This window comes from Tenrec ecaudatus, unplaced genomic scaffold, assembly GCF_050624435.1.
Source record: "Tenrec ecaudatus isolate mTenEca1 unplaced genomic scaffold, mTenEca1.hap1 Scaffold_603, whole genome shotgun sequence".
In the NCBI taxonomy this organism is placed as follows: Eukaryota; Metazoa; Chordata; class Mammalia; order Afrosoricida; family Tenrecidae; genus Tenrec; species Tenrec ecaudatus.
Window position 1 is genome coordinate 238,184 of NW_027459486.1, and position 17,910 is coordinate 256,093.

Consider the following 17,910-nt stretch of genomic DNA (forward strand, 5'->3'; position numbering starts at 1 on the left):
CCAGACTCAATCTGTCTCTTTATTGCTGCATTTCGCCCACTTCCACTCAACAAGTGGATCTGGGTGGTCGCCTAGCAAGCAGTTCAGCCTGCCCACAGGCTCCCTGTAATATTCAGCCCCAGAGAGTAGTTTTCTTCATGGTTCCAGATTTTTTCCCAGCTTCTGACAAAACCACGAGTTCAAAATTTAAATATCCAAAGAGCTCCCTTTTTTCCCCCTGTCAATCTGTCAACAGCCCTTGGCAAGTCTCTTCACCCTTAAATGTCCTCAACACTGAAGACACTTTTCTTTTCAGAGCTTATTTTTTCAAAGCCTTCTTTGCGGGTGTGTCCTAAACCCATCTAACAATCCAGTTTTAATGACGAGAAACAAGTGGGCTTACAAGCTCTCTATTTTCAAATTTCCCAGTAATCATTTCTATCAATCATATATCAATAATAATAAACAGAAAAAAAATCAGTATAAACAGAGTAGCATCAGATCCTAAGCTCTATTCGTAAAACAGTCAAATTCGATGCTTATTTAGTTATCTTACTCATTATCTAAACGCTTCTATTGATAGAAAATATGGCATTAGGCCTCTGACAGCATCAAGCCAGAGCCAGGGTTCATTATTTATTTTTATTTTTTAAAATAATTTCATTGGGGCTCATACAACTCTTATCACAATCCATTCATACATCCATTGTGTCGGGCACATTTGTACATTTATTGCCATCATCATCATTCTCAAGATATTTTCTTTCTACTTGAACCCTTGGTATCAGCTAAGCATTTTCTCCCTTCCTCCCCCACACTCCTGCCTTCACGATAATTTATAAAGTATTATTTATAAATTATTATTATTTTCTCATATCTTACACTGTTCAATGTCTCCCATCCCCCACATGTCTATTGTACGTCCCCCAGGTAGGGGGTTATATGCAGATCATTGTGATCATTTCTGCCTTCCCTCTTGTCCCACTATCATGTTCAGTCTTCATTTGGGTTTCAGTAATTCCTCTTGGTTACATTGCCCTTGATCAAGCCCTACCAGGCCTCCTACATATTCGTTGCTATCATTTTTGGATCACTTGTTGTTCACTTGTCCCTGGGCTTTTAACACACATGTCCTTTCCCCCACCTGTCCCTCACCCATGTCCCTGCAATACTGTCAGTCCCGTTTTGTCTTCCAGATGGTTTATCCTGCCTATCTTATCTAGATAGACCTACAGAGATAATAATATGCACCAAAAACATGATGGACCAAAACAAAGCAACAAAAGAAAACAACAACAAAAAAACAAATGACAAATTAGAAAAGAAAAACCTGTCAATTATTTATCTGTTCAAAGAAACAACTTTTAGCAGCACTAATTTTACCATAGTTTTCTTATTTTCCCTCTTCTGAATCTCAGCCATGATTTTTATTATTTATTTTCTTAATCTATTAATAGGTTTGTCCTGTTGACTCAGCTTTAGTTGCTGTAAATTTTGTGCCAGCATATCAATCATAAGTCTCTCTTCCTCTTTCATGTGTTCATGTATTGCTATGAGACTTCCTCTGATAACTGCCTTTGCTGTGTCCCATAAGTTTTGGTACATCATGTGCTCATTCTTGTTGATTTCCAGAAATTCCCTAATTTCATCTCTGATCTGGGCCAGCACACACTCCTTTTGCAAGAGAGTTATCATCTTCCAATTGTTTGTCCTTGTTTTCTTCATCTTCCTTTTGTTGGTTTTCCAGTCTTATGGCACAGTGGTCAGAGAGAGAGGTACATATATCAATGTGCTTAAACTTATGCAGATTCATCTAATGCCCCAGCACCTCTATCTTTGAATATGTGTCATGTGGGCTTGAAAAGAATGTAAATTCTTTTGTATTTGGGTGAATAGCTTTGTGCACATCTATCAGGTCAAATTGTCTAATTGTAATATTAAGATCTCTAGCCTCTTTGTTGAGTAAAAGCCCTAGGACAAGAGGAGATGCCTGGAGGTTGGCAGTGGTGTGTGAGATTAAAAGGAAGAGAAAGAGAGAGGAAAAAAAGAAGAGCCTGTTGAAACTGTAGTGGGAAAGAAGGAAGAGTGAGAAACAAAAGTAACAATATAGCTTAACCCCATCCCTGACCCTGGGGCTGGAGGGGTTTAAACCCTTCCACAATTCGGAGTTGAAGTGTGGCTGTGTTAAGATAAAGCCTTTGTGCCAGCTCCAGATGATCCCGTCTCTGGCTGAGACAGTGGTGGGGCTAAGGTTAGACCTTAGCCAGCCTTCACTGTGGTAAGACAAAGCCCCCAGCTCCTCAAAACCCAGTGGATATTTGCCTGTTTATCTTTATGACGCTCCTCCTGCAACCAGGCAGTGCACAACATCCCCCTTAGTGACTCTCCTGCGCTAATTTCTGCAGAGTCCCTCTGCTATGTGTTACTCAGTTGCCGTCTTGCCTGAAGTGCTCCCTGCCCCTCCAGCCAGCTTTCTCTCAGCCATTTTGACCTTCTGTCAGCCATTTTCACTAAGCAACTCTGAGAAATTCAAGGGGTGATTTTGTCCCCTGAGCTCAAAATATACATTAATCACATTTTCACCATTTCACACAAGAATAACCAAAGACTACAACCAATGAAAAGAATCCAAACTTTAACTTCCCATGTTCTTTCCAGAAAACTATCCAGTAAACTGCATGGCCATATCTGACTTCTGGCTAGCCAAAGAAGCACTATCATGAAGCAGAGATCAAACAAACATCCACTCTCCATCTTTATGATTCTTTTATCTAGTACTCCACTCCCAAGGGACCATAATGTGTTAGTCTGAGTAGACTAGAGAAACAAATTCATAGACACCCATCTGTGTGTAGAAAGAGCTCTATATACAAGAGCAGTTGAATATCACAAAAACATCCCACCCTAGTTCAAATCAAGTCCCTAAGTCTGATATTAGCACATATGTCTGACATCAATCTATAAAGTCCTCTTCAAACTCACAAAACATATGCAATGATACTGAATGCAGGAAGATCAGAGAGTAAAATATCTTGTGGATCCAGTGGCAGTCTAAGCATCTCAGTGCTGGTGTGGGTCTCCACGTGGCTCCTCCAGCTCTAAGGCTCTGGCTTTCATCAGCCTAGCTCCATGTGACTTGTCCGAAGGAAGACGATGCAGAGACTGTGTCTATCTGGCCTCCAGTGAGCTATTTATCTTCGTGGTGGGTCCAAATGAGGTCATCAAGCTATGACCTGATTGATAGGCTAGACTCTACCCCTCCACAAGTTGACACCAGATTGTGTAACTACCATAGGACCCATACTTCAGTGGTATTCGAGGTTACAGAACTCTTAGGGATCCTGCCCTTGCAGGCTCAGGGGTGCCACTTTGAGATCCTTATCCTACACTAGCTTCCAGCAACACCTAGGTCTCCACATTTGGACATGAGTTACCCTTGTTTCTGTATCTTCCCTAGTTCTTAGCCTCAGTGCAACTTACCCTGGAGAAAATCCTTGACAAAGAAGAGAAACCCATTTCCATGTTCAAATCTTAATCCACAAACAGGGATCACACTTCACTTGATGTGGGTGTCTCCTGGAAGACATACCTGCCTGCCTAGGTCATTTCCCCAAGATTCCTCCTTACAAACTCACACCTCTGGCCAGAGAGCATCTGTTCAGGAAGGTGTGCATGGCACAAGAAGCGGTACGGCTCTATAGCCACTATCTTGATTCTTTAATGCCAACTATGCGCACATCCATCCCTAGTTCAGTGTCCACATTAGTCTATACTTCAGATGAATACAAAGGGAACATGGGGCTGCTTCTGCTTCAAGGAAGTCATATCTGCCAATTAACCCAATCAGTGACATATAAGGGCCATACTCTGATTTTTTTTTAACCTTATATGGCCTGAAATCTCTCCTTAATGCTCTTGAATATCTTCTTCCTGCATTCTTGTTGATTTTAGAATGAAAAACTTATGCTCTCAGAAGTACCTACTCAGTGGTGAAGAATATCACACTGGTTTTACTCTGCCTCCCACACAACATGGGAGTCAGCCACATCCTTGTGCAGAAAGCAAGAATTCCTTAGAGCAGTCTGCTCTGTGGTGGGAGAAGGAATTTCTTCTGTTCGGAAAGTGCTAACCCAGCAGTCACTGAGCAATGCTATGATTTAAGGAAACTGCCTAAATCTGTTCTGTTTAAAGCTGCACGGAGACCTGGTACTTCTGCAAGACATAAAACCCAGGGATAGGAGGGAGGAATCCAGACTCAGGACCTAAATCAAAAGGGCTGCCCGAGGGAGATGTTGCAGAATGCTCTTTGACATTGCTCTCCTGCTGCATCATGGTATGAGGGAAAAGGGATTTCCCTACTGAAATGTTCTCTATCCCACAATTAAGAATGGCTGAAGCTGTCATGTCAGACACTACTTGGTCTTATAGAACAACACCTGGGAGGCAGGTATCACAATTGCCCCATTTTATAGATGAGGAGCATGAGGCTCAGAGATGAGCATGCCATCCAGGGACATACAGTTATGGAGGTCTGTGTGACCCCAGAATCTCAAACACATATCTCTGTTACTTATCCCTCTTGAACCCCTGGACAACAGTCAGGTGACTCAGAGAGGACAGGTTTGTGAAAGATGCTGACGGTTATGGTTGCAGTCATCAGAAAGATAATACTTAATGTGGTTCATAATTTATTTGTCCTATTTTACCTGGCAATGAGTCCAAGGATCACTCAGTTCGATGGGAGTAGAAGATTTCGGAAGTGAATTGGGTCTATGACTGAACAGGCTAAGCTGGAATTCCTCAAGACTTACTCTGCCATCTCCATCTTGATCCAATTTGTTAAACAAATCTTCCATTTCCTAAACAAAAGTCATACACCTGGATCAGAACACATGTTTTGCTTGATGCAGAGGTTCCACAAACAGGCAGCTCAACCCAGATGTCACCATTGGGCCTCCTGCTTCTCCAAACTTTTGGATCAAGCATTCAACAAGGGCAGCTTGCTCATCTTCATCCACATTCAAAATTGTCTAGGTCCCAACTGGCTGTATTTCAAAAATATTTTTCCTTATCAGTCTCAAGGGAAATCTATACTACCATGTCTGTTTTAGTTCCATAATCAGTAGCTGAGTCATTCAAACTGCCTGAACTCCATAAATAACTTATTTCCTATCTGCTGTGGCTGGGAACTTGCAGTATGTTGGTGGAAGATGTACCCACAAAAACCAGCCTGGCTCCAGTGGGTCACAGGATAACAGCAGCTAGGCCAAGAGCGCTTTAATGAAGAGTGAGGACTGCAATATAACACTCCACCTCTATTCCCATCTGATGAGACTACAGACAGGTTCTAAAGAGGCCTTACTTGGCCGTAGTACAATCAGCCTGGCAGGCAGGGAACGGTGATCTTGAGTGACTGTGTCTAAGAGTGCCTGGCACAACTGCCCTACAGTGGTGAGAGTTTATCACAATGGGGGGGGGTCTGAGACATATTCTTTGACAGGAGTTTTGAAGCCAGTCAAGAGTTTTAATGAGAAATTGATATGTCTGAATCATAGTCTAAAAGAGGGTGAGAGTTTTCAGACCAAACATTTCAAAGAAAAGTGGTTGAGACAGGTCAGTCTCAGGCTTTCTCTCACCTCTTTCTCAAGGTCTTGTAGCCCAATGGTTTGACAGACCAGAGTCAGCTCTTGCATACTGAGGAAACCACTGCTGCCAACGCCAAGCTCTTCCCAGATTATCTGGGCTTGGATCTCAGGGGTATGAAAGGAGGGGCTGCTGAGCTCCAGAGGGCTCCAGACTTGAAGTTGGCCTGAAATAAAGGGAAGATAGTTAAACGTGGTACCACTTGAAGAATTTAGGAGAAGTGTACCAACACCAGTAAGGTTTTCTAAATTAAGGAGGAACAACTGGATAGAGGGATGGATAGATACACGACAGGACATGATGGACATATATATATTAGGTAGAAAGACTCTAAACTTATTTTAGTTGTTGTTCAGTGCTACTGAGTCATTTCCAACTCATAGTGACCCTAAGTACAACACAACGAAACACTGCCTGGCCCTGTGCCATGCTCACAATTGTTCATATGTTCAAGGCCCTTGTTGCAGCCACTGTGTCAATTCATCTTTCCGAGGGCTTCCTCTTTTCATAGTTACTGGTCTCTCGTGATAACATGCACAGGGAAAGAAGATGAAGTCTTGGCATCCTTGCCTCTAATGAGCTTCCCTGCTCTACTTCTTCCAAGACAGATTTGTTTTTTGTAGTTTGTGGCACTTTCAATATCCTTTGCTAGCACCATAGCTCAAATGCATAAATTATTCTTCAGTCTTCCTTATTCAATATCCAATTTCCATGTGTACGCAAGGGAAGTGAAAAGGTTCATGAGGGAACTGAAATGATACAGTCAAAATGGTATCATGGCTTGGGTCAGGCACACATTAGTCCTCAAAGTAACATCCTTACTTTTTAACAGTTTAAAGAGATCTTGTGCATATTTATCTAATGTATCACATCATTTAATCTCCTGACTGCTGCTTTCATGAGCACTGATTGCAGATCCAAGCAAGGCGAAATCCTTGATAACTTCAATCTCTACTCGATTTATCAAGTTACCTATTGGTCCAGTTGTGGGGATTCTGATCTATTTTATATTGGGATGTAATCTATACTAAAGGCTTTAATCCTCGATCTTCATCAGAAATTACTTCAAGTCCTCCTGATTTTCATCAAGTAAGATCATGTCATCTGCACATCACAAATTGTTATTATGTTTTTCTAATCATTGCCATTCTTCTTCATGAAATGCAGCTTTTCTGATGATGTGCTCAGCACACAGAGTGAAGAAGTGTGGTGAGAGGACACAGCCCTGATGCACACCTTTCCTGATTTTAAACTGAGTAGGATACCCTTGTTTGTACCCACAACTGTCTCATGGTCCATGCACAAGTTTTACATGAGCACAATGAAGTGGTCTGGAATTCCCATTCTTCTCATGGCTATCCAAACTGTTATGATTCACACATGAGATAGTTTAGCCTAGTGAATAAAACACAAGCAACCTCTGGTGTACTCTGCTTTAAGCCAAGATCCACTGACATCAGCAATGGTATCCCTTGTTCCACATCCTCATTTAAATCTGGCTTCAATGTCTAGCAGGGTCACATATGGGTGATCTCTTTAAAAAGACACAGTACTTATGGGTGGTATTTATTAGTTTGGGGGCTAATGTGTTATTTAGCTATAAAGAGACTTCAGGGTGAGTTTTGGTTCAAGGTTTAAAGATTATTTCATATCAATAATGTTAAGTCTTCCAGATCAGATCTATCTTTTATTGTTTTTATATAATAGGAATTTATGGTTTTATTATCAGGAGCCATCTACAATGGTACTAATTAGGTAATGGTAGCCATCTAGTTCTTCTGGTCTCAGGTAAATGTGGATGTGATTTTTGGATTGGATTCTTCTTCGGGTCTTTAGTTTCCATCTTACTCTTTGGTTCACTTTAAGTAGAACTCTAAGTTGTACCTTAGGTGACCAGTCATAAGCTTTTGAAACTCCAGAAAAAATTCAACAAACTAAAAAGTAGAACATAACTTCATAAACTAAATTATACTGAATGAATGAGATGTCCCAAAAGACTATGGCTTTAATCCTTCAAATCTAAAATTTATTTATCATTCTATTGGGGGCTTTTACAACTCTTGCAACAATCCATACAACCATTAGTTCAAGCACATTTTAGCACATATGTTGTCTTCATCCTTTTCAAAACAGTTTCTTTCTACTTGAGCCCTCGGTATCAGATCCTCCTTTTTTTCCCCCTCCCTCTTCCACCCTCCTATCCTCATAAACCCTTGACAAATGATAAATTATTGCTATTTTCATATCTTACACTGTCTGCTGTCTCCCTTCACTAATTTCTGTTGTTCCTCACCCTAGGGTGTGTGTGTGTGTGTGTGTGTGTGTGTGTGTGTGTGTGTGTTTACATTGATCATTTGGATCAGTTCCCCCTTTCTCCCTCTACTGTCCCCAACCCTCCTGGTATCGCTACTCTCATTATTGTTCTAGCCAGATTTGTAGGTAGAACTGGGGTCATGATAGTGGGGCTGGGGGAGGGAAGCATTAAAGAACTACAGGAATGTTGCATGTTTTATCAGTGCTATACTGCACCCTTGCTGGCTTGTTCCTTCCTTGTGAATCTATGGTGAGGGAATGTCCAATTGTCTACAGATGGGCTTTGGGTCTCCCCTCCCTACCCCAGTGTTTGAATCAATATGATTGTTTGTTTGGGCCTTTCTGATGCTGGATACCTGATACTGTCTACATCTCATGATCACACAGGCTGGTGTGCTTCTTCCATGTGGACTTTTTTCGCTTCCCAGCTAGATGGCCACTTTTTTATCTTCAAGTCTTTAAGACTCTAGGCACTAATATATTTTAATAGCTGGGCACCATCAGCTTTCTTCACCACATTAGCATATGCACCCATTTTGTCTTCAGCGATTGTTGTCGGGATGCTGAGCATCACAGAATGCCAGGTTATTAGAACAAAGTGTTCTTGCATTGAGGGAGGACTTGAGCCATGTTGAGTAATGTCCGTCTGCTACCTTATTATTTAACATATAAATATATGCACATAGATCTATGTCCCTATTGTTATATATAAATATATTTACACATGTACATGCCTGTATTTATGCATCTAAAATATCTTTTGCCTCAGTTATTTCCTCTATTTCCTTTTACTTTCCTCTTGTCCCACTATCATGTTTGACCTTCATTTGGCTTTCAGTAATTCTTCTTGACTACATTTCACTTGATCAACCCACCAGGCATTCTACAGCCTCCTTACCATCGATTTTAGATCATGTCTTATTCCCTTGTCCCTGAAAACCCCAAATCTTAATAATGAGTTATTGGGTTATATATAAGAAATATCCATACTTGTGTCTATGTGTTTTATTACACACATACAATCAAATACTTGCATTTATTTTAATTTTTAAAAATAATTTTACTGGGGGTTCGTACAACTCTTATCACAATCCATTGTGTCATGCATCCATTGTGTCATGCACATTTATACATTTGTTGCCATCATTATTCTCAAAGCATTTGCTTTCTACTTGAGCCCTTGGTGTCAGCTTATTTTGTCCCCTCCCTCCCCACCCATCCTCCCTCAAGAACTCTTCATAATTTATAAATTATTATTATTTTGTCATGTGTTACACTGTCCAATGTCTCTTCCACCCACTTTTCTGTTGTTCACTCCCCAGGGACGGGGTTATATGTACCTTGAGATCAGTTCCCCCTTTCTACCCTACCTTCCACTTGCCCTCCTGGTATCACTACTCTCATTATTGGTCCTGTGGAGTTCATCTGTCCTAGATTCCCAGTGTTTCCAGTTTCTATCTGTACCAGTGTACATCCTCTGGTCTAGCTGGATTTGTACAAGGGATCATGATGGGGGTGGGGGAGGGAAGCCTAAAGAACTAGAGGAAAGTTGCATGTTTCATCATTGCTATACTGCACCCTGACTGACTCATCTCCTCCCTGTGGCCATTCTGTAAGGAGATGTTCAGTTGCCTACATATGGGCTTTGGGTCCTCCTCACTCCTCCTCCTCATTCACAATATGATATTTTGTTCTTTGATGCCTGATACCTGATCCTATTGACACCTCATGATCACATACATGCATTTATATAAACACCTAGCTCAGTAGGTAGACCAACATTGACTTAATACTTTAATGCCTTACTTGCTGTATTAAGATATGTTTTATTCTGGCAGACCTGAATGGCATTATCAGTGAATATTATTGCAAGTTTTGCCTGATAACCAACTCTACTTCTTTAAGTAAATAGCATCCAGTCAGGTAAGGATTTATTCTATAAAAATGAATAATCTAGATATTGAGATATAGTTAGCCTACCCTTATTTAATCTCCCTCTCTCACTAGTGTTCAAAAAATTAGTACCATAGCTTAATTAATGACACTATAAACAAAAGGTCCTATGATCCATGGAGAAGATTGATATCATTTGCTACCATAAACTAACAAGGATATCTCTAAGGTGAGCCAGAGGCAAATTAAAAACATAGATCTGGGAATGGATTTGGGGCTCGCACTTAATTTTAGCTCCAGGCTAAGAACAATTATTTCTGATGACATGGCCCTACTCATTACTCACCTTCACAAATGAAACACAGAAGATACGGTTGCATAGCAAAGTGCAGGGAAGAAATTAGATAGTGCCAGGCTATCATCATCTGGTTCTTAAAGGGTTGTTTTCAAATAAGCAGCAATTTAAGTGATATGTCAACTAAGCCCACATGGAAGAAGCACACCAACATCTATGACCTAAGGATTATAAATTATATAATCCAGATATTAAGGATGGAATACTATCAGAGCTTATATTGTGAGATTCTGGTGTGTAGAAGGCAATGGATGACATCAGAAGGCCAAAATATATTTGTAGGATCTACATAGGAAATAAGCCTTTGGTGATTTCCTTCTGACCATAATTGAGAGATGAGAATAAGCTGGTTATCAGACAGAGAATATTGGAGAGATGACTGTTGTAGATTAAAATGATAAACCTGACCTGATTGGTTAAAACTTTGCCACTTGATACATTTGACCTTGATTTGGTTTTTAATATTTTCTGTGTTTTTTTTTAATATTGGGTTTTATATCTGTTGTATTTTGTCATTGTGGGTAGCCTTCTTGGCGCTTTTTATGTGTTTTTCAATGTTTTTTGGTATATGAAACACAGGATAAATGAAGCTAGAGAAACAACAATTAGAATAAGGGTTCCTGGGGGTGCAGTGGGGGAAGTGGTGGGTGGGGTGCATTAGTAGGGGGAACTGATATCAAGGAGGAAGAAAAGACTCTGAAGTGGATTTTGGTCACAATACCACAATGCTGTTTAATGAGATTGAACTATGAAATGGTATGATGTCTGTATTAGCTCCTAAGAGAAGATTGGGGAGGTGGGGAGATTAAAAAAAAAAAAGCAACAACAGAGATTTCCGGCAAGATGGCGATGGAGTAATACATACCAGAGGAACTCTGCAGATTTCAGCCCAGGAGAGTTGCTTAGAGGGAATTTCAACACTGCTGGAATGCAGGAGGAGCATCATAATGATAAGTAGGCTCAGACCCACATGGTTTTGAGGGGCTGGGGGCTTTTGGCTTACCTCAGTGGAGGACGGCTGGATTTGACCTTGGCCCTGCCACTGTCTCTGCTGGAGCCTGGGACCATTTGGAGCCTGTACAGCGGCTTGGTCTCAACACAGCCACAGTTTGCCACCACCCACCTCGGGGCAAGGACTGGACCCTTGCAGCTCCTCTCTGTGCCCCCTCAGTCTTGGAGGGCTGCACAGGGGCCTTTTCTCAACACAGCCACAGCTTGCTGCTGCCGCCTCAGAGCAGGGACTAAACCCTTGCAGCTCCACTGGCGGGGGATCGGGACTCAGCTACATTTGTTACTTTGTTTCCATGTCTTCACTATATCCTCCCCTCCCCTGCCCCCCACAGGCTCAGCGGGCTTGATTTTTTTCCCTCCTCTTTCTCTTTCTTGGTCTCTCCAGACCACTCCCCTTAGCCTAGGGCATGTATGCCTGGGCCACACCCAGCTAGGTGAACTCCACCCTGTGTAGCTAGGGAGGCTGGGAAAGGGCCTGCCAACCTCCACCAGGGGATACTCTGCTAAAACATCTAACAGGGGAATTCCTACATGTGTGCCTGGAGTCCTAAGGTAGCTCAGCCAACACTCCTCAACCTTTCAAGCTGTTGTAGGAACCTCTGCCCAACCTCAGCAACACCAAAGCAGGCAACCCACCAGCCTTCTGGGTCACTTCCCTGAGAGGGAAGCTATAGGAGGATAAAGTGGTAGGTTAATTCCATAGTGAAATAAGCTATAGGCAGTTCGAAGAAGTTCTCCTGCAAGTCTTCCAGAGAGAGCCAGTGCTATACAACTCACAGGAAAATGGCACCTGGCTCATCTAAACCAACACAAGGCAAACAGCCATCAGCCCAAACGACCTCAACGAAACAACGGGAAAAACAAAAGGCAATGCCTGAAGATGGCCTGAACATAATGACATGCATAGAGGAAGGAGACATTGAACAGTCACAGAAAGGAATTTTCAGAATGCTACTTGGATTCATAGAGGATATGGGGCAACAATACAGAAAAAGGATGAAATGATAGAAGAGGTAAAAGCCATAAATAAAAGAGAAATACAGGAGCTTAGGGAGGAGATAACAAAAACCAGTAGCAGACTCACGTAACTCAAGAATCGACTGGAGGAATCAGAGAACTGCATCAGTGACTTGGAGGGCAGCCAGGCAGACTTTAACAAATGCAAACAAAAATCTAATAAGATCATCAGAGAAGTTGAAGAAAACTTAAGAGTGATGTCTGATGTTATGAAGCGGAACAACATGAGAACTATTGGCTTACCGGAGGAAGACAACAAAGAAGTCATATGCAACAATAGTGAGAGAATTCTTGGAGGAAAGCTTCCCCAACTTAGTGAATGAGAACCAGGCAACCATTTAGGAGGCTGAAAGAACCCCAGCAAGACTGTATCACAAGAAGAAGTCACCAAGGCACAAAAGAATTAAATTATGCAATTTAGAGGAAAAGGAGAAAATCATGAGTGCGGCTAGGGAAAAACAAGCAAGCAATCACATACAAAGGTTCCCAAATAAGAATATGCTCAGACCTATCAGCAGAATCTATGAAGAAGAGGAGAGAGTGGAATAACATATTCCCAAAATTGAAGGAAAACAATGCAAACTCAAGAATACCTTACCCAGTCAAATTATCTATCAATATAGATGGAGAAGTAAGAGTCTTCCCAGACAAGGAAAAACTCAAAGAATACGTTAGAAGAAATCCAGCCTACAAAAGATCCTTGCAAACCCAGTATGGGCAGAAGAACAACACCCACCAAGCATAAATAAGAGCCCACCACATAGAACAACCTCACCCAGAGGGCAAAAAGAAAACAGACCTCAGATAGCACTGACTTAAATATGGAAAGACTTCAAAGGCTGCTGAGGTAATCTTTAAAAAAAAAGGCAAAAGAGGCATAGGGAAAAAGCTACGGTATACAAACATTCCTGGGGCAAGGACCACATAATATGGCAGGGACCAGACCAAACACAGGGGTACACATGGTACACAACTAAAACGGAGGTGGGGTAAGAAAAAAAATAATAATAAAGAAAAGGGTAGCGGGGGCACAGGACACTAACCCACCCAATGGGAGGGTACTATTTTTGTCTCCATAGGGAAAGAGGGACCAGATTTCAACCCGGTGCTCTAAGATGTGAATGCAACATGCCGGTGCGGAGTAGTGAATCAGTGGAGAGGTCTGGGGGGCTGGCCCCAACACCAACCAAATGGACACCTGCCCCTCCCCTCAGAAGTATTTATTTCAACGGACAGCACTGAATCTACAGCTCTGGAAAAGGGACATATCTGATCAGAGCATATGGGAGCATATGAAGGGGGAGGAGGAGAGAGTAGAGCACAGCATGGACCACCAGGCCATGAGGTTGATATTCCCAATTAGAGCAGTCAGTCGACAGAGAGGATCACATGGCCAGCCCCACTATGAGACATGACGTCCCTCACTGACCCATATCTCTACAGAGGACAACACCAGAGACACAGTGTGGGTATTGCACCCAATCGGATCCCACCACATCGAGGCAAAATAATTAAGGGGTGTAACAGAACAGCAAGGGAATAGAGCGGCGAGGTCCCCAGTGAATGCTGAAGGTAGACTTTGGGGCCAGGGCATGATGCCCCAACAGACTGGACTGGAAAACACTTTTAAAGACCAACAAACAATCCTTGAACTAATTACAAGTTTTCTTTCTTGTTGTGTTTTGTTTTTTCTCATTAGTATGTTGTTATTTTGTTGTATATTGTTGCTTGGTTTTGCTCTGTCTTGTTTTTGTGCATGTTATTATCTCCACAGGTCTGTCTAAATAAGATAGGCTGGATGAACAATAGGAGAAAACAACGGGACCAATAGTTCCGTGGGACATGGGAGAGGGGGAGGTAAGGAAGTGGTGTTAACAAACCCAGGGACAAGGGAACAACAAGGGATCCAAATTGCTGGTGAGGAGGGTGTAGGAGGCCTGGTTGGGCATGATCAAGGGTAATGTGACTAAGAGGAATTGCCGAAACACTGGTGGGGACTGAGCATGAGAGTGGGACAGGAGGGAAGTCAAAGGAAATAGAGGAAAGAGCTGGGAGGCAAAGGGTTTTCATAGAGGTCTAGATAAAGACATGTACATATGCAAATATATTTGTACATGAGACTAGGGAAATAGATCTATGTGCATGTATTTATAGGTTTAGTATTAAGGTAGTAGAAGGACATTGGGACTCCACTGAAGTACTCCCTCAATGTAAGAATACTTTCTTCTTTTAAATTGGCATTTTATGATGCTCACCTTCCCGACACAACCGTTGAAGACAAAAAGGGTGAACAACCAAATGTGGTGAAGAAAGCTGATGGTGCCTGGCTATCAAAAAATATAGCATCTGGGGTCTAAAAGGTTTGAAGGTAAACAAGCGGCCATCTGGTTCAGAAGCAATAAAGCCCACATGGAAGAAGCACACCAGCCTGTGCGATTACAAAGTTTCAAGGGATCAGGTTTAAGGCATTATCAGAACAAAAATCTTACCATAGTGAATGAGCAGGGGAGTGCGGAGTGGAGACCCAAAGCCCATTTGTAGGTCACTGGACATACCCTTACAGAAGGGTCTTGGGGAGGAGACGAAACAGTCAGGGTGCGATGTAGCAACGTGAAAAAATACAACTTTCCTCTAGTTCCTAAATGCTTCCTCCCCCCACCCCACTGTCAAGATCTGAATCCTACCTTGCAAGCCTGACTAGACCAGAGGAGGTACACTGGTACAGATGGGAACTGGAAACACAGGGAATCCAGGGCAGATGATCCCCTCAGGACCAGTGGTGTGAGTGGCGCTGCTGGGAGCATAGAGAGAGAGTGGGTTAGAAAGGGGGAACTGATTTTAAGGATCTACATGTGACCTCCTCCCTGGGGGACATACAACAGAAAAGTGGGGGTAGGGAGATGTGGGACAGACCAAGATATGAGAAAATAATAACTTATAAATTATCAAAGGTTCATGAGGGAGGGAGGAGGGGGGAGAGAGGGTTAAAAATGAGGACCTGATGCCAGGGGCTTGGGTGGAGAGCAAATGTTTTGAGAATGATGAGGGCATTGAATGTACAAATGTGCTTTACACAATTGATGTATGTATGGATTGTGATTGGAGTTGTATGAGCCCCTAATAAAATGATCTTTTAAAACAAATAAGTAAATAAATAAACAATCACTGACATTAAAAAAGAAAATAAATAAAAAACACATATAGATTACATTGCTAAATGTCATCAAGTCAGTTTTGACTCATAGTGACACTTTGTACAACATAAGGAAACACTGCCTGGTCCTGCACCATCCTAAAACTCATTTTACAGCCACTGTGTCAATTAATCTCAATGCGAGTCATCTTTTCTGTTTACCCTATACTTCACCAAGCACAAAAACCCTACTCTGGTGTAACTATAGGAAAAGAGCTCACAGGAAACTGGTGTTCCAGAGGAGAGAATCCAGATCTGGGTTCAGTATAGCAGTACACACACACACACACACACACACACACACACACACACACACACACACCACAATTTTTGCTTCTCTGGAGAACCCGGTGTAAAACATTTGGTTCCAAGAGTGATTCTAGAGAAACAAAGTTGTACAGAACAATTTTCTCAATTGGTTCCCAAGTCTGATCAGGTTTGAAGGTACTAATAACTGCCCCCATGCGTATAAAGGGCACTGTGAAATCGTGGTGTGCGGTGTGCTGTAGTGGTTACGCATTGGGCTCACCTCAGTGTCAGCAGTTCAAAACCACCAGGAAGAGAAAGATGAAGCTTTCTACTCCCATAACTAGTCTCAGAAATCCACAGAGGGCAGTTCTACCCTGTCTGACAGTCACTACTCGATGCACGCAGTGTATCACCACCCGCACATCAGGAATTGGTGGAAATTGATGCTCTAAGTGATAGCATGTTTGATATTCTTCTGCAATTGTTTCGGGGTAAGCAGTATGGAGAAGCTGATTATTTATCCTACTTACAAAAGATAAATTGGTAGAAGGAAAGACATGAACTCAGGACTTCAGAGTCAAAGATCAAAAAATGCATAAAAGACTTCAAAGTTTACATTTATTCTTTAAAAAAAAGGTTTTCTTTTTGTGGTAACAGAGGTGATATTACTGAAAAAATAAACTCAAGAGTAATATCCTAAGAATGATGAATTATAGTGCCAACTCAATTCTCAACCTCAAATGCTGTTAAATTGAGAATATTGATTGGGAACAAAACGGACTCTTACGCCTTGGGATGGGGAGATACAGGCAGATAATTAAGAAGACGGGTGGATTGAGCCCCCAATTTCCATAATATTACTTTAGCTAAGAGCAGATTGTTTCCATCTGAAGAGATTGCTCCATCTTAATTCATGATCAGTAAAAAAAACTATTATCCCTTCCCACCACATGAAAAGATTAACTCAATAGTGCATGCTGATATGAATCCTGGGCATTTACTGGAGCCTTGCTTGAGGAGATGCTTTAAAAGATACTGATAAATGTTTCCAGTTAATGAATTCACCACCCATTATTGCTTCTAGTCCTAAGACTAGACTTATGTTCCAGCAAGCTCTAAAAGATGACATATACATGGTGACCCAGGCAGAGGTACACTATACTCCAAAAGAATTTCCAGAAACGTAGAGAATATAGATATAAGAATGGCTAATAATGGTGTGTAGAACATAAAGTTGGATCAGTCTTAGTTTACTGATATGGGCCCACTAAGTGCAGAATATAAATTTAATGTTTCAATCTAAGACACTTTTTGGTTGATTCAGTGAAGCTGATTCGTGGGTTGTATGATGGCATAAATAAATCATGCTCAATGACAAGTCCAGTCAAAGTATATTGTAGCAGAAGGTATCCACAAGATTAAGGAGTTGGGCATGCTATAATGGATTAATCAGGATGGGTCTACAGACGCACATGGAGTAGAACTCACACCTTTACTGCAAGAGGAGGGAGCCCAATTGCAAATGTAGTCCCAGCATCTCTGAAGATTGCTATTTTATGTAAGTCACATTTCACTGTGGAAATGGACTTATTGGAATAGTGACACCTAACTACACTTGGGCTGATTGGGTTGCAGGGAAGTAGGGGCCAAATGGCAGCACTTAATTGACAGAGACAGGTGGATGTGGCTACTGTAATGGACAGCTGAGTCAAAGTGGGAATCAGAACAGCTTGACTGTCATGGACTCATGGTATTGTCTACTCAGGCAGGAAGTCCTTGGGAGTGAAAAACATAGGAAACCTAATGAATATTTACTTGATCTGTCTAAGCAGAAAAAAAAATCTGGGTCAAGTGAACAGCAGTGAAACTCAAATGATTAGAAGAGTCATAATTGTTCAATCATTCCCTGAGGTGAGATAGTTTACAGACCCATAACCCATTAAAAAGAGCAGGGGCTATGTTTCCCTGTGGAAGGACCCCCACTATAATGACAAAATTTTCTGTTATTTTTTTGTCAGCCTTCCTCAAATGGATCATCAGCATTTTACAAGAGTGAGTGTTCACTGTGGGAAAAGAAATAATTAGATTTTTTTTTAGGGATTATTGGACACTGGCTCTAACTGAGACCAATTCTAGAAGGCCTAAAACATCACTGTGACCCACCATTTGGTGTGGGGGCACATGGAGGTCAATATTGTAACGGAGTCTCTTACTTCAAGTTCATCTTCAGGTGGGCTGGTGGCTCTCCAAACCCACC

The 17,910-nt window shown here is 41.8% G+C and overlaps 1 pseudogene; it reads right to left on the minus strand.

Annotated features, from left to right (window-relative positions):
- LOC142436770 (ninein-like protein) overlaps positions 1-17,910 on the minus strand; it is a 140,796-nt pseudogene that overhangs the window by 46,918 nt on the left and 75,968 nt on the right.